Source organism: Felis catus, chromosome E2 (genome assembly GCF_018350175.1).
Source record: "Felis catus isolate Fca126 chromosome E2, F.catus_Fca126_mat1.0, whole genome shotgun sequence".
NCBI classification, from domain to species: Eukaryota; Metazoa; Chordata; class Mammalia; order Carnivora; family Felidae; genus Felis; species Felis catus.
In genome coordinates, this window is record NC_058382.1 from 40,499,509 (window position 1) to 40,522,041 (window position 22,533).

Here is a 22,533-nt window from a genome sequence, read left to right on the forward strand (position 1 = left end):
AGTGAATCACAATCTGTAGGTTGGGTATATTCGTTGGTTAATTAACACAAACATAAAACAATTATATTACAGCTTTAACATGAATGGGTTGAAGAAGACAAATATTTACTGAAGCTACTTACCTGTCACCTACTTTTTGTTCATTATGTCATCTAACCGTATGGTAATTCTAGTCTTATCTTTGTTTTATAGATAAGGAGTTTGAAGATCAGAGTAAATCATTTGTTCTTAGGCATCCAACTTGTGGGTGAATGCTTGAAGTCCTAGAAGACAGCTCCATCTGCCAAAAAATATCAGATATATTTCTCTACACCCCACTTCTTAAGGTAAGAACTGAAACTTGGTTTGACTGGCTTTCGTGTCTTACCATTGTCTCAGCCATTTGTGATTTCAAAGTGGGTTTTGCTTTCTCAGATCTTTTTAATCTCCTAGGAGTGAGACTCCAATGTTGGCAATGTATTCAACTCCTCGCCATCATAAACCTCAGACTCTGCAATTTTCTGTAGCTTTTATCTTTATCCAATTTTTAAAGCAGATGCCAGTTGCATAAGCACTATCTACAGCCATTGCTCAGCAAATTCTTCCTTGATGTTATAGCCTCGGGTACTTTCCATGTGTCTTACTTATGGTCAATTTTGCAGGAACCATAATGTTGAATTTAGTCCAGAAGAATGTTCATCCACCCCCTTGCACTCCTGTGCTTGAAGAAAAGTTGCAGCGGTGATATATCTCCCCTTATGTTGGAGTTTCTTCTGGCAGGAAGGATACAGATAACTTTATTGCAAATTGAGTTCCCTCCTTCTGAGGAGCTAGCAACCTCCTTTCCCTGAGACAATTGGATGCACCTCACTTATAATCCTTATTCACATAATGTTAGAAAAAAAGAGGCTTTATCCTAGGAAAATATTGTGAATAAGTATTAGACCACTTTATTGTTGGTTGAGACTAATAGCCCCAGTCCCTTAAGATACCTCACAAAGCTTTAGCACGGAACATAATTCACCATAGATACATCTATAGTGAAAGAACTAATGAATGATAATTGTTGTACCATCTTCCATTGCTCCTCTAAACTATTATTCCTCTCCCATCATATGTGTAAATACTTTATTGAACTTCCTCTTCAAATTAATAGTTGATCCCGATCTTACAGTATATCATACTCTTAAAATCCCAGTATCAACTTTCATAGTTATTCTCTTATTTCTGTCCTATCCTTGTATTTTGGCCCTTTCTTTACTTTTACCTCTTTTATTTTAACCCCCCTGACTGTATCAGCTGAGCTCTTTCTTCCTATTTATTCACCCTTACCCATCTGGCAGGTAGGTGATGTATAAAAATTATACAGAATCCCTTTCCAGAGCTTTCCTTTTCATCCTTTCCAAAAACAAAGCCATAATTGAAAATATTGGTACTATGAGAAGGGTTATTTGCAGCATCAAGCTATGCAGAGGGATAAAGAAAACTTCACCCCTGACTCTTAAGGAGGAAAAAACATAGGGCACAGTGGTTTGATGACATCTAGTCAGAGTTTCCTCAGTGTTCTTACATCTTCTTGCATGAAGTTTTCATGGATACAGTTCTTATTTATCAGTGGAGTTTCTGTGAGAAGTAAGACTGTGTCAATAGTTATTATTGATCCCTGCATATCACCTGAGTAAGTTGAAGGTTGTTTTGAAAAGTCCATGGTGCTACAGTGGACAATGGAGGGTTTCCAGGTCAAATTAAGGGCACCTAGTCACAATTGAATTTCAGAAAACAAAAATGAGTATTTTCAGTATAAGTGTATACTGTTTGTATATGCATGGGATATGCTAAAATATCATTTTTAAAAAATTTTTTTAAATGTTTATTTATTTTTGAGATAGAAAGAGACAGAGCATGAACGGGGGAGGAGCAGAGAGAGAGGGAGACACAGAATCGGAAGCAGGCTCCAGGCTCTGAGCCATCAGCCCAGAGCCTGATGCGGGCCTGAACTCATGGACGGTGAGATCGTGACCTGAGCTGAAGTTGGACGCTTAACTGTCTGAGCCACCCAGGCACCCCTAAAATATCATTTGTCATTTGTCTGAAATTCAGATTTAATCAATCATTCTCTATTTTTATGTTTTCAGTGTGGCAACTAATAACATTTTTACTTTTTCTAGTCTTTTCCTCTTTATAACATGACCTGGGAAACTGAGACAATTGAAACAATTTAAAAAATTTTAAACTCCCATTATTTTATATCCAAATAATTCACACTGGCCTCCCTTTTCAAATATGAGTGTTTTGTCTGTAGGTCATTCCACGTGGTGTTTGGTTACTAGTAACAAATCAAACAGGAATTTCTTATAGGGTTAAAGAGGAACTTAATGTAGAGAAAGGAAAGTTAGTAAGGAAATCAAGAGTATGTCTATAAAAGCAACTTTTAGGACGATAAGTTATTAGGACAGCACTAGGAATCTCTATATTCTAGTTACCTCTTCAACTTCTCACCTCCACTGTATCCAACCCCTGTGAGTTTTTATTCTAGATCCAAATTCCTGAGATTACATAACTAGCCCACGTAGGGTCACATCCCTGTCCCTGCAGACAATGCCATAGATCTGTATGGCAGATTGAAAAGCTGGGGAAGTTTGGTAGCCAAGCAGTACATAAGTTACCATGACATAGATTAAACATAGGGAAAAATCTACCTTGGGCTGTTCTCACCTGAAGGAACTAGTGGAAATGCATTTAGCTCTTTGCTAACGGAAAATACAAATTAATGACAGCATCCCTATGGCTGCCTCATTCTCAGCATATTTTGGAAGGTTTAACATTTAATGCCTAAAAATAAAGGTAGGCATTTCATACTCTTAGTGATTAGATTTGGGTAAGCAGCAGTGGAAATATGAATGTTTTATGCCGGCCTTATCAAGTAAGGATGCTCTGAAGATTAAGAAGGGAAAACATAAATGCAATACAATAAGGTCATAAAAAAAGGGAATTAAATCAGGGAGCTTGGTTTTACCTTTGTTTTTTGTTTTTATTATTTTTGGTTTTGTTGTTGTTTCTCAATAATTTACCATAACATCAGGACAGAGCCTAATTGATGGAGCTTCGATTACCCCAGAAATGGCAGAAGTAGCTTTTAAGCCATAGACTGGCAGATGATACAAAGAAAGCAGCATGATTACACAACTCTGCCAGATCTGGGTTTGAATTCTGTTTCTGCATCTTATTATGTTCTATGAAACTTTGGCTAGTGTCTTTCTCTCTCTGATCTTCAGTTACTTAAATCAGATACAGTAAAACTCAGCTATGAATGTGAGGATTAAAGAAGATAGTGTTCGTAGAAAATTCTAACACAGGGCCTCCCAAAGAGTGAGGAAAAAAAAAACAACTGATTGTTCAGTGGTTTCACTCCTGATAATATCCAAATGGCTCCAACCAAGCCAATCTTTCTTCAAATGACAATAAACCCTGGAAAAAACAAATAATGTAAGCCCAGTGAAGGCATGGGAGAGCAAATAAAAGCAAAATATAATGAAGGAGAGAGGGCACTTCAGAAAAAAAAGGAATAGAACTTAGTGAGTTTTGATTTTTATGGCCCTTAATACCAACAGCATGCCTAAGTCTACAACTTGCTGGATGGCCAAAAGTTGGATTTGGAAAACTGAAGATAAATGTCTGGATGACCCCTAAAGTATTTTTTTAAGTTTATTTATTTTGGAGAGAGAGAGAGCACGCGTACACACATGAGAGAAGCAGAGGAGTAGAGAGAGAGGAAGAGAGAGAACCCCCAGCAGGCTCTGTGCTGTCAGCATGGAGCCCCATGTGGGACTGGAGCCCACACACCATGAGATCATGACCTGAGCTGAAACCAAGAGTCTGGCAGTTAATGGACTGAGCCACCCAGATGTCCCTTTAAAATTTTGTTTTAAGTTTATTTATTTATAAAGTAAATTTAAAATAACTAAAATTTTAAGTGCCCCCCTCCAGCAGAAAAGATAAATTTATCAGTTTGAGCTCATCCAAATTAATTGCCTACTAAAACATGTAAAAAATACTCTTTTAGATTCCTCCACAAAATACCATTCACAATGACAAGGATGCAGTCCCAAGTTACTAAACACCAAAAGAAATAGGAAAGGGGCGCCTGGGTGGCTCAGTTGGTTAAGCGGCCAACTTCAGCTCAGGTCATGATCTCACAGTTCGTGGGTTTGAGCCCTGCATCAGGCTCTGTGCTGACAGCTCAGAGCCTGGAGCCTGCTTCAGATTCTATGTCTCCCTCTCTCTCTGCCCCTCTCCCACCCCTGCTCACTTGCTCTTTCTCTCTCTCTCTCTCTCTCTCTCCCCCCTCCCTCCCCCGCCTCTCTCTCAAAATTAAATAAACGTTAAAAAAAAGAAGTAGGAAAATAAGCCACTTTTCAAAAGAAACCAATCAATAGAGACTAAACCTAAGATTATCCAGCCTTGTATAATTAACAGATAAGGATTTTATAGGAACCACTATATGTATGCTCAATGTAAAAGAAAGTATGTGTATAATGGATGAAGAGGTGGAAAACATTTGCAGAGAAACATAAATGATAAAAAAAAAGCACTAAACAAATATTTTAGAACTATCCCCATCCCAGATTGTAGTCATCAAATAAATCTTTAAGATGGATCTCATGTAGTCAAATGTCAAGAGGAGTCATGCTGGGAATATAAATGAATGCTATACTCAGAATGAAGCACAGAAGACACTGATGGGGCTTGTGGTAAGCTAGAAAACACTGCCTCTATATAAAGGAAATATTTGCTATTGGATTTCAGCCAATTTTTGCCTCAAGTAGGGATTGGCAAACTTTTTTTTTTTTTTATAAAGAGCTAGATAGTAAATATTATAGGCTTTGTGGGCCATATGGTCTCTGTTACAACTACTCAGTTCTGCTTTTGTACTGTAAAAGTTGCCATGGATAATACATAACTGAATGGCTGTGGCTATTTTCTAATAATACTTTATTTACAGAACATGTAGTAGGGTCAGAGTTGGCCTGTAGGATGCATTGTACAGAATATGGTCTTACAGAAATTTAGATTCAAATTCGCCTAACATTCTCTATTTCAAGAAAAAGCGGGCCACCTGATCTGGACTCATGTCATAGAGCAAAGAGGCATAAAGCCTTGAGAGATAAATCATTGTTGTCCAGTCCACAGAAAGGAAAATGCGATGTCAACCCATGAAAAAGAACATGGTTGTAAAAGATTGGAATATATGGGCAGTGCAAGTAATTTGGTTTAGTTGCAGAACAGAAACAGTGTGGCATAAAGTTAAGAAAGCCAGATGGAATTTGATATAACCAATAAGTGGCTCTTTTTCCCCCCTGAATTAGACAGCAACTAAGACATTTGAGCACAACAATAACAAATAATATGGGCCAAGAATACATTCAGATGGATCTCTACATACCAGCATCATATCCCATAAATACTGGGTTGGAAGACTTAGCTGATAAATTGAATATGTGGCATTTTAATATTTCACTTTTATCATCACCTGCACACCCCCTTCATACCCCCTTCACATACACATCTTTATTAATCTAGATTTTGAAATGTTAGGAATGCAGAGCAGAAAGCCCAGAATCTCTACCTCCCAGTTGTCAGGGAGTGCTAGAACACAGCTGTAAACCAAATCCCCTGCCTCCAATATTTGGACTGATCTGCTCTCAATAGAGAAAGTTGAACAGTGATTACCTACCAACAAGGTGATTTCTTTTCTCTTTGGGGAGGAAAACATGTGGAGCAATAGGATAGAGATATTTAGGGAAATTCTTTCTTTCACACTGTAGGAGAGGAAATAAGCATCTCTTACCCCCAACACCATACAGATTCCCAATATGGAATCCCTTAACTCTATTAAAGACCTTAGTTTTTGATATGCTCAACATAACAATAATCTTCAAGTAGAACATCACTTATGTTAGGTGATTTATATTGCTAATTCCTCATAGCATGCATCTCATGACTGTTTTAAATCTACTACAGATCTTCCTTGACTTATGATGGGGCTCAACCTGAAAAACCCATCATATGTTGAAAATATACTTACTATACCTAACTTACCAAATATAGCTGAGCCTAGCCTACCTTATATGTGTTAAGAACACTTAAATTAGCCCACCTTTGAGCAAATCATCTAACACGAAGCCTAACATGTTGAATATCTCATGCAACTTATTGAATACTGTACTGGTAGTGAAAAACAGAATGGATGCATGGGTGCAGAATGGCTGTAGATGTATCATTTGTTTACCCTCGTGACATGTGGCTGGCAGGGGACTGTGGTTTGCTGCAGCTGACCAGTATTAAAGAAATGATCATACCACATATCAGTAGCCTGGAAAAAAATAAAATATTAAAACTTTGAAGTATGGTCTCTACTGCATGAATATCACTTTCACACCATTATAAATCCGAAAAATTCTAAGTTGAACCATCCCAAGTCAGGGACCATCTGTAATACAATCCACATTATTGAATATCTATCCAAGCTGTATGCTCATTAGAAAAGGCCTTACAAAAGCTCCACGCCACGTAAAATGATTTAAAAACAAGCAAAATCATCATAAAAGATTTGAGAGTTACTATTGTCTTAGACGTCCATTCAAAGTCCCCAAGGGAAGCTTTCAGTTTAATACTTCACATTAAAAACTAGCTTTGAATTGTACATTTGCCTCTGAGCCACTGCAAATAAATAAAGAGGTATGCCATTCATCTCACTCAAATATTCTCCATTACCAAATGGACCCAATACCTCAGCCTTGTTGTTTGTGCCCTGGATTCCAGAAGTATTTGTTACATCTACTTCCAATAATCTGTGATTGAAATTCTGCAGCACTGCAGTGAAGTATACATCATAAATTACTGTGTTTTTTTTTTTTTTTTGCTAGATTAAAATCTTCTTCTGCCCATCAACAAATTCTGGTGATGAGTTTTCTTTAAACTGCTAAACTTTTCAAACCCATACCTCCTGATACAAAGCTAATCAGAAAATCTAACAACTCTGCATGGCTAAAATCACATTTCTGCCATTTTGCAGTAGGCAACAAAGGTGTTTATTATAAAGTGATGGTCTGTTGTATAGGAAATGTGAGCATAAATACACTAGTGTTTCTTCATTCACTTGTTCATTTATTCATTTATCAAATAATTCCTTGGTGCTCAAATAATAACAGAAGTGTCTCAGTGGTGGTATAGACATGCAAACCAACAAAAACATAATACAAGTGCTAAGCATCAAAGTATTACCTATAAAAGAGTGATTTTTGAATAATGATATTTTCTATGGCACATAATAACATTAGAAAATAATGTTATCTAAAATAATGATCTATTCCCTTCATTTACTCATTTAGGAAATATCGATTAGGTACTTAGAATGTGTCAGGTATGCTTCTAAACTCTAGAAATGAGACAGTTAATAAGACAAGATTTTTGCCTTTGTAGATCTTATAACCTAACCCAGTGGTTTTAGTCTTTTACTTTTTGTTCACACACTGAATAGCAAGATTTTTTTAAATGCAAATAAAAATGCCTGCATATTTATTTATTGAATAACATGTGTATAACTTACATGCTATAATGCAATATAAATAAAATACAGAATAAAACCTACCCCAAAATGCAGAAAAGTGATAAAATGAAATAGACTTTAAATATTATTTTCTTTATTAACATGAAATGTTTTGATCTCACTAGAATATTAATATAATATAATAAATATATTTACATAGGTAATTATGAAATACCACTTCCATTTTTAATAATATTTTTGTTAAGAACACAAGTGTTTGTATATGCTTAAGTACTTTTAAAGTATGTTTCATTTATCAAGCAAAATCAAGCAATAGCTGATTTAAAACTTAATGAATTTTTGGTAATATTTGTTGAAGTTCTATTTCCTAGCTATATTCCTTTTTTCTGTCTCTTTTTTGTAATGTATATATGTATATATATAAGCTTTTAGCAGATAATGCATACTGTTTACAGGAACAAAATCTCATAACTATAAAAGTAGTTTAAGCATTTGGTTGTAATTCACTTTCCCCAGGCTGAATTTCTTTTTATTAATTTTTTTCAACGTTTATTTATTTTTGGGGGGAAGAGAGAGACAGAGCATGAACGGGGGAGGGGCAGAGAGAGAGGGAGACACAGAATCGGAAGCAGGCTCCAGGCTCTGAGCCATCAGCCCAGAGCCTGACGCGGGGCTTGAACTCACGGACCGCGAGATCGTGACCTGGCTGAAGTCGGAAGCTTAACCGACTGCGCCACCCAGGCGCCCCTGAATTTCTTTTTAAATGCATTGGATTTCTCACTTATTGTTTAAAATACCACCTTTATTTCAAGAGACCTTGAAATCCTCCAGAGAGATCCCAAAGGTGCCTTGTCTTGGCCTTAGCTTCTCGATAGCCTTGTGTAGGGCTGTAAATCGTACTTCAGGGACGGAAGAAGTGGGTCATGTGATCCAGAAGAGAAGAAGAACAGAGTCTTTGAGGAAATCTGTAAAAACAGAAAAGGAGATCTGCGACAAAGTGCCATCCGAGGAGAGAAGATTGTCCGTGATGGTGTGGGACAGCAGTCTCCTAAAGCTGGAGCTTTGGGATAGAACTTTGAAGTGGGCAGTAAGCACTTGGGATAAGAAGTGCCACCACTCCCCGCAACCTGGAATTCCAAGCAGAAGGAAATACCCCCTTGGAACATTCAGGGAGCTGGTGTTCCATATGCTGAAATGATAATGCCAGTCCTCAGGTTGTACCCCCACACAAAAGTGGATTTTTGACCACATAAAAGTGGATTTTTGACCCCAGAAACAGAGACATGGCATTAGTTCCCTTAAGACAGCTTCAGTGTCCACAGGTTTACTATACCTCTTTGCTCTCTTGGAATCTCCTACCTTGCCCTCTTTGCTTTGTATTGTAATTATCTATGTATTTTCCTTTTCCAGATAAATGAAGACTTTCCTAGGGGCTAGGTCTCTGTGTTATTCTCATCAATTCCATTCTCTTATTCCCTTAGGCAGGAAGGAATTCTAAAAATGTTTATAGGATATTTAAATATACTTTCATCAATAGTTTGGATTTTGAATAGTTGAAAATAAGATATTCATTTTTTAGATAATCAACTTGAAGAGTACTTCATCAGTTATGACTTTTTAAGACATTAGTGGCAAAAAAAAAATGCTACAATACCAATGACAGTAACAACAAATTCACCCAAACAAACTTTTAAAAAGCAGGATTTTTATTGGCTCATGTAGCAGACGAGCCTGGGTTGAGGATGTGACTTGGTGCAGGAGTACTTATAACATCATCAGTTCCAGTTTCTCTTTATTTCCTACTTAACTGTTTTTTAAGTTGGCTCTATTCTCTTTTCATTGTGCAAAAATGGCTAGCAAAGTTCTAATCTCACCTCCTCACAATTGAAATCAGATGACGAAATACTCTTTTCAGGGAGTGGCAGCAAATCTGATCTGATGATTGTATGTCATGGGTTCAGCCTGAACCAGTCACTGTGGGGATTGTGTCAGTAGGTCAGATACAGACAGATGCAGATACAGACTCTTGTATCAGTAGGTCCATATTAGAATGAGTGCTGAGGAGGTAACTGGCAAGCTACTCCCCATAGGCATAGAAAACTAGCAACATTTCTACACTGCATATACCATCAGAGCCCTCAGTCTTCTTTGTAATTTTCAAAATTCTTTCAACTTTCTGCAGTTGTGGGTGTTTTTTTACTAATGATGTTTTACTGCCAAATTTGCCATATGTTGATCTTCTCTAACAACCACTCTTAAGGAACGGAGACCCAAGGGGGACAAGCAGGAGCTGTGTAAACCTACTTACACTGAAACTGGATACTTTACTGTCACACAGCTGACACTGACATATGTTGTAGAATTCCTTTCTGAAATGATGGAGTTGTTTTGACAAGTCTTAAAGTTAGAGTAATTTTTAAGACTCCAATGGCTATTATTCCTGGAACCCATTATTCAGTGTACCTTTCTCTATCTCTCTTGACAAAAAACAAGAAAAAAAACCAAAAACAAAAAACAAAAAACCTACTTTAAAAAAAGCCACAAAATAAAGAAACTAAAAACAAAATTCTTCATCTGGTTATCTCTGTATTAAATTTTATATACTTACACTCTGACACCAAGTTTTAATGATTCTTCCGTACAACCAGTTTTAACATAGATTTTATAATGCCTTGTTCCTGTGGAGTACCTGAATTTTCTTTCTCCCTTCTCAGCTACATATAGTCCATGTACTTGCTTCTCAAACTGTTGAAAAAGCTCTACTGTTTGCCTTTAACTTACATGATTTTCATTGCTCCCTGACATCTAGGTCTTAATGCATTCATTGTGTCCATTTCTGGGGTCTTGGGTTTGTGACATTTAGAGAAGACTCTTGTAATCATGGTTGGGAAAGGCTTGAATTTGGTGTCTGGTAGAATTGGTTTCTATTTCCTGCCCTGCGATTTATTGGATGTACTCTGAGCCCTCAATTTGTAAAACATGAGGTGAGAATAATTTATATATATATATATATATATATATATATATATATATATACACACACACACATATATATATGTATATATATATATATATATATATATATATATATATATACACACACACATACATACACACACACATATATATGTATATATATGTATATATATGTATTTATATGTATATATATTTATATGTATGTATATATATACATCTATGTATGTATATATATATGTATGTATATATGCATACAACCATATATATGTATGTATATATATATACACATACATCAAGTGTAATTGCTTTTGCTATAACAACTTACTACAAAATCCTCAGTGGCTTAGAATAACAAATGATAATCACTTATTCCTACTATATGCCTATCATCAGCTGACTGGGACTCTTTTTCATGTTTTGTTCATTCTGAGAGCCAAGATGATGAAATAGCTTCCATCCTGATTTATTAGAAGGAATTAGAATAGGATAAATCATGTGCTTTCCCCTAAAGCTTCAATCCAGAAGTGGCATTCCTGCTGTTATTTCCTTGGCCAAAGTAAAGTACAGAACCAAACCTGGCATCAAGAGGGAAGTGCCCCAAATATGTCCTTGGCAGAATTAAAGTATTTGGTGGATTGCACTACTGAGTCAGCTATGTCTCTTCAAGGATTTTTGAAAATATAAATTTAATTTTAACTAAAAGGATGGCCAAATGGTGAATACTCAGATTTATGAACGCTTATAACATTCTTTTCTGAGGACTAATTTCCTTCTTTTTGAGATGAGAGTAGTACTTCTTAGTTTGCCAGTATCAGATGTTCTGCTTCCAAAGTAAAACCAAACCTTTTCCTTCCTCTCCATCCTCCTGTCAAATCATCTCCTGGGGGAGTTTCCACAATGGCTTTCTGAGGGGGCACACTTGTCTGCTCTTGACCCTTCTTCTAACCCATTCCTCCTACAGTAGCTAGAGAAACCATTTCTAAAGAGAAAATCTGATGACATAATTTTCTTGCTTAAAAGCATTGTGTCCTCTCCTTCCTTTGACAATGATGTTTAAAAGCGTTAGTTTGAGTTATATAGCTCTGAATAATCTGTGGCCTGTTTTTCCCGCCAGCATCACTCTAGTGGTCCTGCTACCTCTTACTCTATGCTAGGTTTCCCTTTCTTTCTCTAACTGGACCAACTTATTTCAACTTCTGGGGCATTGTGCATTCCATTCCTTCTGCATAGGGAGCTTTAACCATAATCTCCATCTAGATTACCGCTTACTGTCATGTGAGTTTCAGCTGAAGACATATGATTATACGGACACCTTCCTTCATGTTTCACTGTACCCTGAACTTCGCTTCGTAGCGCTTATTCAACTGTGATGACGTATTTATTCATGTAGCTTTACGTGTTTACTTACAGCCTCTTCCCTCGCCCTGTCTTCGTGGTCATGTCTATCTGGTCCATTTTGAATCCCCAGTTCCTAATACAGTGCCCAGCACTTATTAAGTGCTCAGTAATTATGCATGAATAAATGGGTAAGAAAGAAAGAGCAAACATAGTAGGATATTTGCCAGGGCTTTTTTTTTAATTAAAAGAAAATGTGGAAATATAAGGAATAACTATAATTACACAAACAATAATTATAAGATAAAACAAGTTGTGTTTTACATGTGATTTTTTAATTCTTTCTTTTTTTCTAAGACTGTTTAAATCTTTCTAAAGACAGGGGGAAGATAACTAGACAGGACGTTTCAATTTTTCTCATGAATTAAGATGTTGATTTTTTTTTTTTTTTGTAGAAGAAATGGAAGCCCTGTTTTCATGAGAATGTCCTAAAGGTAAGTAAAGAGTCATGCGATTATATTTTTTCTTTCCCAAACAACATTTATATAGCTGACTTATTATTTTTTAATTGACTGTTTACTATGTTCTGGGTGCTAGATAAGGGTCTTCTTTAAGAAGAGAAAACATGTGTCAAAGCACAGATGTGATAGAGAGAGCTTGGCAAGATGAGGACCCAAAAGACTTTCCCTGTAAAGTAGGAGAGTAGAATAAAAGACTCTTACAACAAGTCAATGAGCCAGAGCCTCTTAAAAACTTGAAATAGTAGATGGGAGGCTAGGGGTGCTTCAGAGCTTTGTGGATTGAGTTACCCTGTATGATTAAAAATAGGACTGGATGGGCAACCTACTTTGCATGGCAAATATCAGACATACAAAACTGAAATACATAATTCTGAATCTGGTGAAGTCTTGACTCCTCATTAATCTTGATTGTGACTGGCATCCTGGTAGGCTGGCAGCTACTCTATGTGTATTCAATCATTTATTTATTCATTCATTCAGCAATCATTTGTTGAGTAACTATCAAATTCCTGATTCCACCATAGACTCTAAAGATAATCAGAGAATTAAAAAAATGTGCTGGTTACTGCCCCTCGTGCACTTTGTGGTGGAGAAGGGGAGACCACGTAAAGGGAGGAGACTGTACAGGAGGACAGTCCATAGACTAGAATGGGAAAGAATGAAGGACTCCAGAGGAAGGTATCCTCTTGGCCTTTTCTAAAGGTCTTTCAGTGTTTGCAGAGGATCTCCGTGCCCCAGGAGATGGAGAACCTAGTTTGCTATCTAAGAGTCTTGCAGCTTTATAGCCAACAAGCAGTTAGTTCTCAAGGGAGTCAGTGCTTTCTTGAAAATGTCCAGGACAGCAGCAGCAATGTCACGGATGGTTCTCTGAATCTTTTGTGGGCAGCCAAAATCCCCTGGGGGCGGGAGTGGGGGGAGGATGAAATAAAGCAAGAAAGGAATAAAATTACTGGGCATGCTTTGCAGAGGTCTTATTTGGCATTTTGGATATTGCCTGGAATACTGGGGGAAGTCTTTGGAATGTGGGCTAAAATCCTGAAGTGGGAAGGGACCCAGGGATTTAGGCTGCAGTTATTAAAATTATTAGAAATGTAAAGACATATGAGAGAAAATGGATAGTCACTTTTAATCCCCAGATCTTAAAGTCAGTCTTGGCATTTATAAATATTTCTCCCAATGTTTCTCAACATAAAAACACAGTTAATACCATGCTAATTTTGCATTGTGCCTTTTTGACTTATCATTATACAAAAAGAATTGTTTATAGTTTTCTTGACTTCACAGTTACCATTCTGGATGGATGCATTACTTTGTCTTTAAAGACAAATAGTAATTCATTTAAGGACTTCTCTACTCTGAAACATTGTAGCCATTTCTATTATTCATGATAATAATAAGTTGCAAAGTAAAATTTAATGTGCATATAATATTACTTCTTTTGCAATTATTTTTAGTAACATTTCCTAGAATTTAATTCATTGGGTCAAGATATTTTTGATTTTATAAGCCACCTTGCTTGCCACCAATGTAGGGTATTTTTTTTTTTAATTTTTTTTAACGTTTATTTATTTTTGAGACAGAGAGAGACAGAGCATGAACGGGGAATGGTCAGAGAGAGAGGGAGACACAGAATCTGAAACAGGCTCCAGGCTCTGAGCTGTCAGCACAGAGCCTGACGTGGGGCTTGAACTCACAAACCGTGAGATCGTGACCTGAGCTGAAGTCGGAAGCTTACCCGACTAAGCCACCCATGGGCCCCAATGTAGGGTATTTTTAATTAAGCATTTTCACCAATTACGTGTTAATTGTTTGAAGTTTTCCAATTGAGTAGATGTTAAATGGAATTTGGTTATTGCTAAAACTTTTATTGTATAGATTTACTAGTGGTTGTGGAATATAATCTGTCTTCCTCTTAAACCTGTGAAACCTGAAGAATCTCGAAGAGATCCCAATTTCTCCTTTTTCTTGAATTACTGATCTGATAAAACTTTTTCCCAGTGGACTATCTAACAGTTCATTTCAACTTTCATTATTTCACCTCTGAGATCAACACTTTCCCCACAAGTGGAAAGATACTAGTGAGGACGAATTCCTTGAATATTTGTCTCTGTCTTATTTTTCTCATTTCTTCAATTGGCACATTTGCTTCCACAAGCACAGCAGATAGTCAAGGTAGAAAGAATACCCAGCTGAGAAGGAAAATAAGCTATAGCTGTGGTAGGCACCACTCCTACATTGTTGTGTCGTATTTGGTAACTAATAACCTTTTTGGGTCTACCTGGGTCTCAGTTTATCTAAGAAATTAGATGATGAGTCTATTTGATTTTAATTTTTTCTTTCTTAAAAATCCATATTTGCAAGAAAGTTTTTGATTATGATACATTTATTTTACTGTTTAGTACCTGTGACATAAAGGTAAGTCTTTCCATAGATATCAAAAGCCAACACCAAGGAATGAGGAGTTGATATTGTCAGCACCAAACAAGCTTAGTGTTGTATACAGTTAATCTGATTATGTAATCATCTATATGATGGAGGCAAGATGTGGCATTTGTGTGGTGATGTCCTATGGGGATGAATTTTAACTTGAACTTAATTTTTTAATTGTCCCTTAAAATGCATTTTATAAGACTATATTCATGGTGCAAGGTTGAAGTGTCAGTCATTTTGTGAATAGATCGTTTTCAGTCACATGTCAGGCAATGTGATGGAAGAAAATAGAAACTGTCAAAGCTCTCAGAACAGGTTAGACTTCAAAGCAAAGACAAGTTGGTCTGAGTAATCCAGATCTTGCACTCAGACTACTTTAAAAGCTTCCAGCTGATCTCAGAGAACAGTTCTTCAATTTTAAAAGGCGTATAATTCAACTGAAGAAAAGAATAAAATCATGGATTTAGTCACAAATGAAAAACAGACAAAAACTCTGGACCCATCTTTATCCCTTAAAATAATACTATCAATGTAACAGTTTTTGACAATATAAGAAACAAATCTGTAATTATCACAAAGAGGTATATCTACATGCACATTAGTGTACAATATAATCAGAAATGAATCAGAAAAAATTATGAACACTGAATTCAAGTAGGTGTAAATATGATACTTAAGAGAAAGGTCAAGGGCAATTTATGAATTAATCCATTCATGGTCAGTAACATCAACAAAAGTTAGTGAGCAACATAGTATTCTTTCTATTTTTTCCTAAAAACTTCATTGATTTTTTATCTTAAAAAAGAAATACATGATTCTGTCTCCTCAAATATTCTAACCATGTATAAAACCTTGAAATTTAATTTTTTTTAACTTTTCAAGAATCACAATTTATTTATTCTTGGTTTTGGTAAATATAGCACACTTTTATAGTATTTAAATTCTTGCATTCCATTTCCTATGAAAACAATATTCATATATCCTATGGAAATATTAAGAGATCAAAAAACTTTGAATTCATTGGGACAGATAACCATTTATATTGTCTGGAAGTGACTGTCAATAACACCCACACAGGGAAGGGTCCTAAATAAAGATTAGTCACCTCCAAGTGAACTTGTCTATAAAAGACCAATGGTAAATTGTTTTAATAAAAGAATATCACTGAACTATGTAATGACTTGGAAAAGAAAATTGGGAAGTTCCCGTTAACTCTTACAGTCATTATGCTTTTCATTACACTTTTTCTTTCTCTGAAACATAGAAAATGTTAAAAATGAGTCTAAAAACATGCAGTTGTTATTAGTACAATTTTCCCAGATCCACTGATCTTTTGACACTATGCCCAGTGGTCTCTCTGTGGCTGCCTCAGATTGTACTCAGTCTTCTGGCCACCATAGTTTACAAATTCTTGCTCAACAAATGTCTGGGTAATAGCTCACTCTTCTCCTCATTTGGCTTTTACTGTAGGGACTCCTCTCCAAGTTTCTCTGAGAAGATTCTCTGTGCTATGGTAATGAGAGTAGTGAATGTGCTAAATATATTTTTGGCAGGGAAGGACTCTGCCAGATAAATAAAGCAGCCCAGGTGTAACAGAGGAAGGGAAGTAGATATTGTAAGAGGCGCTTCCGCCTTTGTTCCCCCTTGGATTTTCAAGACTGTTTCAGACCTTTCCCTATACCTGGACAGTGACATTCACACAACTTTGGAAAATTTAATTGGAGCAATCCCATGAAATGGAGAATGGTTCAGAAGATTCACAAAGACAAGTGAGTTTAGATTGGAAGAGTGCAAGCATGCCAGTGCTACTCAATTACCTAAAAAATATATTAAAGACCAATTTGGTATTATATTTCCCCACCAGTATGGCTGTTAAGAAATTCACATTAAATGTAGCTATCCAAAACTGCTAAAGTTGGGACTAATATTTAAATGTAAAGTCACAAATTAATGCAAAAAGAGCCATGAAAATGTTAAGATTGGATGAATCATCTTATTGGATTTGAAAATGGTTTTAAATGTGTCCAGAGAGCACCTCATCCACCATTTTATCATGACCTTTTGAATCAGGATTTGGTATTCTTTAGCTTTATAAACTTCTGGAGTAGGCACTTAACAATATTATGTGCCCAGAGCTCCTTTTTTTCTGCAAGTAGCCACTTTCCCAACCAGGCTTGTACCAAGTAGCCCCAACCTCTGGCTCAAAGATCAGCAAATAATCCAAGTTGAACCAATCAGATACTTTCCTGGATATTTGGAATGGATGAAAATACCAACTTCCTCCAACCATATTATTTTGAAGATAGATTACACAGAGAATGAAGTCAGATAACCATAAGAAGAAAAGTGATGGTGTTTGTGTCCTAGGAAACAGGCTTTCCTGAAATTAAACAGTGATCTTGTTATCAGGCTCTCTGAGATACTTGAGTACCTGTACAGAAAAAGTGTTCAATTAACTTATTTTTGTAAACATTCTGCTTAGTCTTTGAAATTCAAATCTTCCAGGGAGTTGAATAAGCCAAAAACATAGATGTGTATAAATCACTTGCCACTCTTCCTCATTGCAATTTAACCACGTGATATAAATAATCTCTTGAAGGAGTTTGAGTTTCTCTTATCTGAGCCCCAGAGAGTACTAATTAATATTCACTGACACAAGGAACTTTACCCATTTAGCATTTGAAAAAAAATTAAATAAATGAATAAAAACAAGTAAAGGGTTAATATGCTGAGACTCGTCTGCATCTGCTACGTGTCTGAGTCTCAGAGGAGTACCACTTTAGGAAATGGACCTAGCAAGGTTATTTCAGAGGAAAGACATCCTGTCAGTCAAGGTAAGAGAGAAGATAGATGTAGGCCATGGTGGAAAAAGGCAGTTCAAATGGAGAGTGAGATTCACATAAAAAGATGGTAGGATATAAGAATAGATATGTTGTCATGGTTTTTGTTGTTGTGGTTTTGTTTTGTTTTTGGATTTCATTTAAAAGAAAAGGGAAAACAAATGCCAGTGTAAAGACTTGGGAATGGTGGGGTCAGAGCTGTAGTTTAGGGTTACTCTGGAGCCTGTATCTAACCAGGTTACTGGAACAGAGACTAAAGACCCCAAATTAGTTAAGATGTTCTTTGAATAGTTCAGTTATAACTCACACTGACTTGCTCTGAATTAGCAATAAGAAAGTTGTTGAATAAATTTCTTTAGAAGAGGGAATCAGAAATTTGGTGACTGAAGGTGGAGAGAAAGAAACAGATTTGTAGACGATTCCAGACTCTTATCGCCGAGTTGTGAGTCCACAGAGAAAGTCAAAGCAAATGCCATTTTTGAAGAAATGCGTGTACCTTGTAAGATCCATTTTAGACACCTCCAGTTGGAAATGTCACACTGGAGGTGACTAACTGGCAGCAGGAACCCATAAATGATGTTTGATAAGAGGTTGTTTAAATATAAAATGACAACTAAAATTGTAGTATTGAATAAATTAGACAGCCATTAGTTATTCCATCATTTCCAAGATAATGTAAACCTATTACCTTTCTACAGGATATATTTCTGAACTTCAGAAATATATACATGTTTCATTTAAGTTTATTTGTACTAAAATATGACACATCAAATCCAAAATTTCCCTTGGTGTAATAATGTTATTCATCACTCAACGGATAAAAAGCCATAATTTTTATTGTATAGAAGGTAAATTTATTCTTCTGGAGGGATATTTTCCTAGAAGGGCTCTCTGCAAATGTTTATCAGATGAATGAACAGGAGACCAGAACTCTAGGAGAGTAGACACTGGTATGTGTTGTGTAATCCAGAGTCTAACTCTCAGCCAACATCTAGGAAATGCTGACTTAAATACATTCTTCTATCAACTCAGTCATAGGCTCACTTAGGGCCAGACCAAGACTAATAAGTACCCTACCTTCTTAACAATTTAACACCCCAGGGCATCTGGGTGGCTCAGTCAGTTGAGTGTCTGACTCTGACTCAGGTCATAATCTCATGGGTCATGAGTTCAAGCCCCATGTCAGACTCTGTGCTGACACCTCAGGGCCTGGAGCCTACTTCAGATTCTGTGCCTCCCTCTGTCTCTGCCCCTCCCCAGATCTCTCTCTCTCTCTCTCTCTCTCTCTCTCTCTCTCTCTCTCTCTCTCTTTCTGTCTTTCTCTCTCTTTCTCTCTCTCTCAAAAATAAACAAAAAATAATAATTTGACAAAAAACACACATAGACACAAGCACAGGCACAGATAAATACTTATTCTCTATTTATATGATTTTACCTCTTTCAGAATGTTTGAAATGCAATGCTCTCTACCCAAGCATATTAACAAGCTGAGCATCATTACATAAAAAGACTTACAAAAAAAGATGAAGGAGGGAGTTCTCATCCCACAGTGGACAACAATTCACTTGAAACCCCTTGAGCCACGTCTGTCGTCTCTGTATGTCCCTCTTCTAAGCCACTGTGTGTCCCATTGCATTCTCTTCTGGGAGTTAGCCTTCTTGCACCTGGCCCCTACTCAGGAAATTCCCCACCTCCACTCATCCTTCTCACTTACAAAACGAGTTATGTGTCTCCCCATTTCAGTCACCAAAGTTGCCTACTTCCACTGACAACTTCAAGTGTGGCAATGACCAGTACCCAGAAGATAATGATTTTGTGATCAGAACAAAGCACCTCTACCTGCCAGGATCTGCTCTTAAAAGAGAATGGAAATTAAAAATGACAAATAACTGTTTTTCTCCTGACTAATCTTCAAAATATTTCAAAGGATTTATTTTATGCACTGACACAGAGCCAATTTATTTTTCACCAGTTACGTTGATGCCATGCATAGAAACCTGAATCAGTTGACACTGTACTTCAGATTTATTCCAGCAGTGTTTTATTTGTCCCACTAGCCCATTTCTCACACACTAGGTTCTGTTAATAGGCAATCCTGAGTTGCAGAACATGTGATGGAAGAACCCATGGTATCCAGTAAAAGGAATGTTGTTCTGATTCCTGAATTTTTAATACCATGTATTTATTTTAATGTATTTATCTTCTACATCACAACCAAGCCAACAACTATATAAAATAGAACAGGGCTTACCAAACAGGTAGCAACAGACTTCTACCAACAGATAAACTCTCATCAAAATAGGCAATGTATCCATTCCAAAGGGTCAAAGCACAACCTGATCTTAAAACAAGGTGACACAGAAGTGAAATGGTGGGTTCTTGGAAAATATGTTCTTCTAGCAGTTGGCATCCTCCTTGTTTCCCCCTTCCTTCATATTTTTTCACACAGAGTAACTTGCAGAAAAGGAAGAAAGATGTGCTCACATCCACTAGTTAGGCTGATAGAGGAGCAAGTGGGCTTATCATTGTGAGAATATATGAGGGTTAAGATTTTTAAAAATTGGTGATATAATAGTCCTAGAACAAGGGGGTATTCCATATCTGGAGATGTTGAGGAAGGAAATGCATCCTTTTTATGTGGCACTGTATTCATTCTTTCCTTCAACTCTTACCAATAAAGGATCTACACTCTGTCACCTATGGGTTAGTCATTGGAGAATAGATTATCTCACAATCTAGTAAGTAAAGATAAAAGATATAAATTAAAGTTGAGAAAGCCTAAAGGGTACTGTAATGGTGAGGTCACAGTGTAGGTATTAGGCTCACCCCTAATGTTTGTGGACCTGAAGCAAGAATACACACGGAGGCTCATGTACCTAATTTTTAAATATTTAAGAGTAATATGTCTAGCTATCAGCTGTTGAATAAAATACTTAAACTTGAGAAATATGTAATCACAACAAAGATCAAATAGATTCTTGCTGACTTGCTGATTTTGCTCCTCAATCTCCTAATTAGTTGGGAAATTCACAGGACAGAATTCCACTTTTTTCCCCTTGTTTTCCTTTGTAGGGGAGGAGAGGCCCATTTTGTCTGTCCAAGGTTAGCCTTGGTGTCTAAGATCACCTAACAGTGCTCTCATTCCCATTGCTTTTGGGTTTCTTCTCCTTGGACCCAGTCTAATCCAGGACAGGTCTGCCCATAAGGGACCATACCCTGCATCCCTCTTAAGAGCCAGAGGTATAAATGTGAAGTTCAGATTAGATTTCTGATATCTTGGTGGTGCAGGAAGAGCAGATCCTTGTCCCACCCCCACTTGTCTTCTTGTCTCTAGCCTTTCTCCACTTCTCTCCTGGTCCCTCACACATGTGTGTACAACCATGAGTGCAGTCAGAAGCTCCAGCTCCCCACTCAGCAAGAATTTCTTTCTAGAGGGCAGACCTGAGGAAATAGCCAGCACAGACCTCAGAATTATATTTGGGCTCCTCTGGACATAGAATCCTGGGCTCCTGGGAGAATGGTCTAGAAGGGGAGAAGGATGGGCTCCAGGTAGGAATGTCCCCTGGACTATCAGACTCTCTCCCTTCCTAAGAAGAAGCACTGACAGAATGAGACTCTCTGGTGCCAGGACCCTATACAGGGTCTAAGACTGTGCAGTCAAATATAGAGCCACTAGCAAAATATGGATATTAAATTCAAATTTAAATTGATTTAAATCCAATTCAATTAAAACTTAAGTCCTCACTCTCACTAGCCACTTTTTAAGCTCTCAGTGGCTACAAGTGGCCAATGGCTACCATATTGGATAGGACAGATATAGAATACCTTTCTTGTTGCAGAAAGTTGTTGTAGGAGAGTGCTGAAGCAGGAAAATCTCTAGCAACTTGGTTTGACATGGATGCTACGGAAACATTTCTTCTCAAAAAATGTTTGAATCTTCTATCCACAGATTATTGATTTAGAATATGTTGTCACAGAAAAGCAAATTAAGAAACAAAAATGTAATCATGTTAATAAGACAAAGAATTTGATAATTCATTAAAACGTTGGAACTGTATGGAAAACTTTAGATTCTCTATTATCCTCTGAAATGACCATTTAGCAGAAGAACATGAAGCGGCCAATGAAGCAGCTGAACTTAAATAATGCGCAGGGAAGGCACCAGGTGGCCAGAATCACACTGGCTCACAAAAAAATAATATCAACTAGAAATTTGGTAATGAAACGGAGATAGAAAACACACAGTCTGACAGATAACTGGCAAAATGGAGCAGAGGCCAGGGGGAGAAACTCTTTCTGCCCCCCACCATGACTTCAGAATTAAAAGGAACCTTACACCTTTGTAAATACAGACACGTAAAACTAATGAATTTATTTTAGTACTACTGAAGTCTAACTGCATTTAAGTACAAGGTTAGTGTATATGAGAGCACACAGATTATATCCTTTAACAGAGAAAATACATAGATTTTGGCTTTCACAAGAAAAAAAATGCAGGCAGAGGGTCATTGTTGCACCCTCTAAAATATAATTCTCTTATTTGAAACTGTTCAGCCTCTTTTCATTGTGGTAGAGTGAATATTAAATCTCAGACACCTCAGGGGCATCTGGGTGACTCAGTTGGTTAAGCATCTGGCTTCAGCGCAGGTCATGATCTTGAGGTTCATGAGTTCAAGCCTCGTATCAGGCTCTGTGCTAACAGTGCTATTTTCTCTCTCTCCCTATGTCTTTCTTTCCCTCCCCCACTTGTGCATTCTCTCTCTCTCTCTCTCTCTCTCTCTCTCTCTCTCTCTCTCTCTCTCTCAAGTTAAATAAATAAGCTTAAAAAGTTTTTTAAAGCCCAAACAATTCATATTGTGAGTAAACTCCTAAGCATCTTAGG

The 22,533-nt window shown here is 36.9% G+C and overlaps 1 long non-coding RNA gene across 1 annotated transcript in view; it reads left to right on the forward strand.

The window, feature by feature from the left end:
* LOC123382277 overlaps positions 1-22,533 on the forward strand; it is a 514,364-nt gene that overhangs the window by 276,708 nt on the left and 215,123 nt on the right. Inside the window, exons 2-3 of the long non-coding RNA XR_006590403.1 lie at positions 193-326; positions 12,316-12,354. This is a non-coding gene — a long non-coding RNA (uncharacterized LOC123382277). The remainder of the gene's footprint in view (positions 1-192; positions 327-12,315; positions 12,355-22,533) is intronic.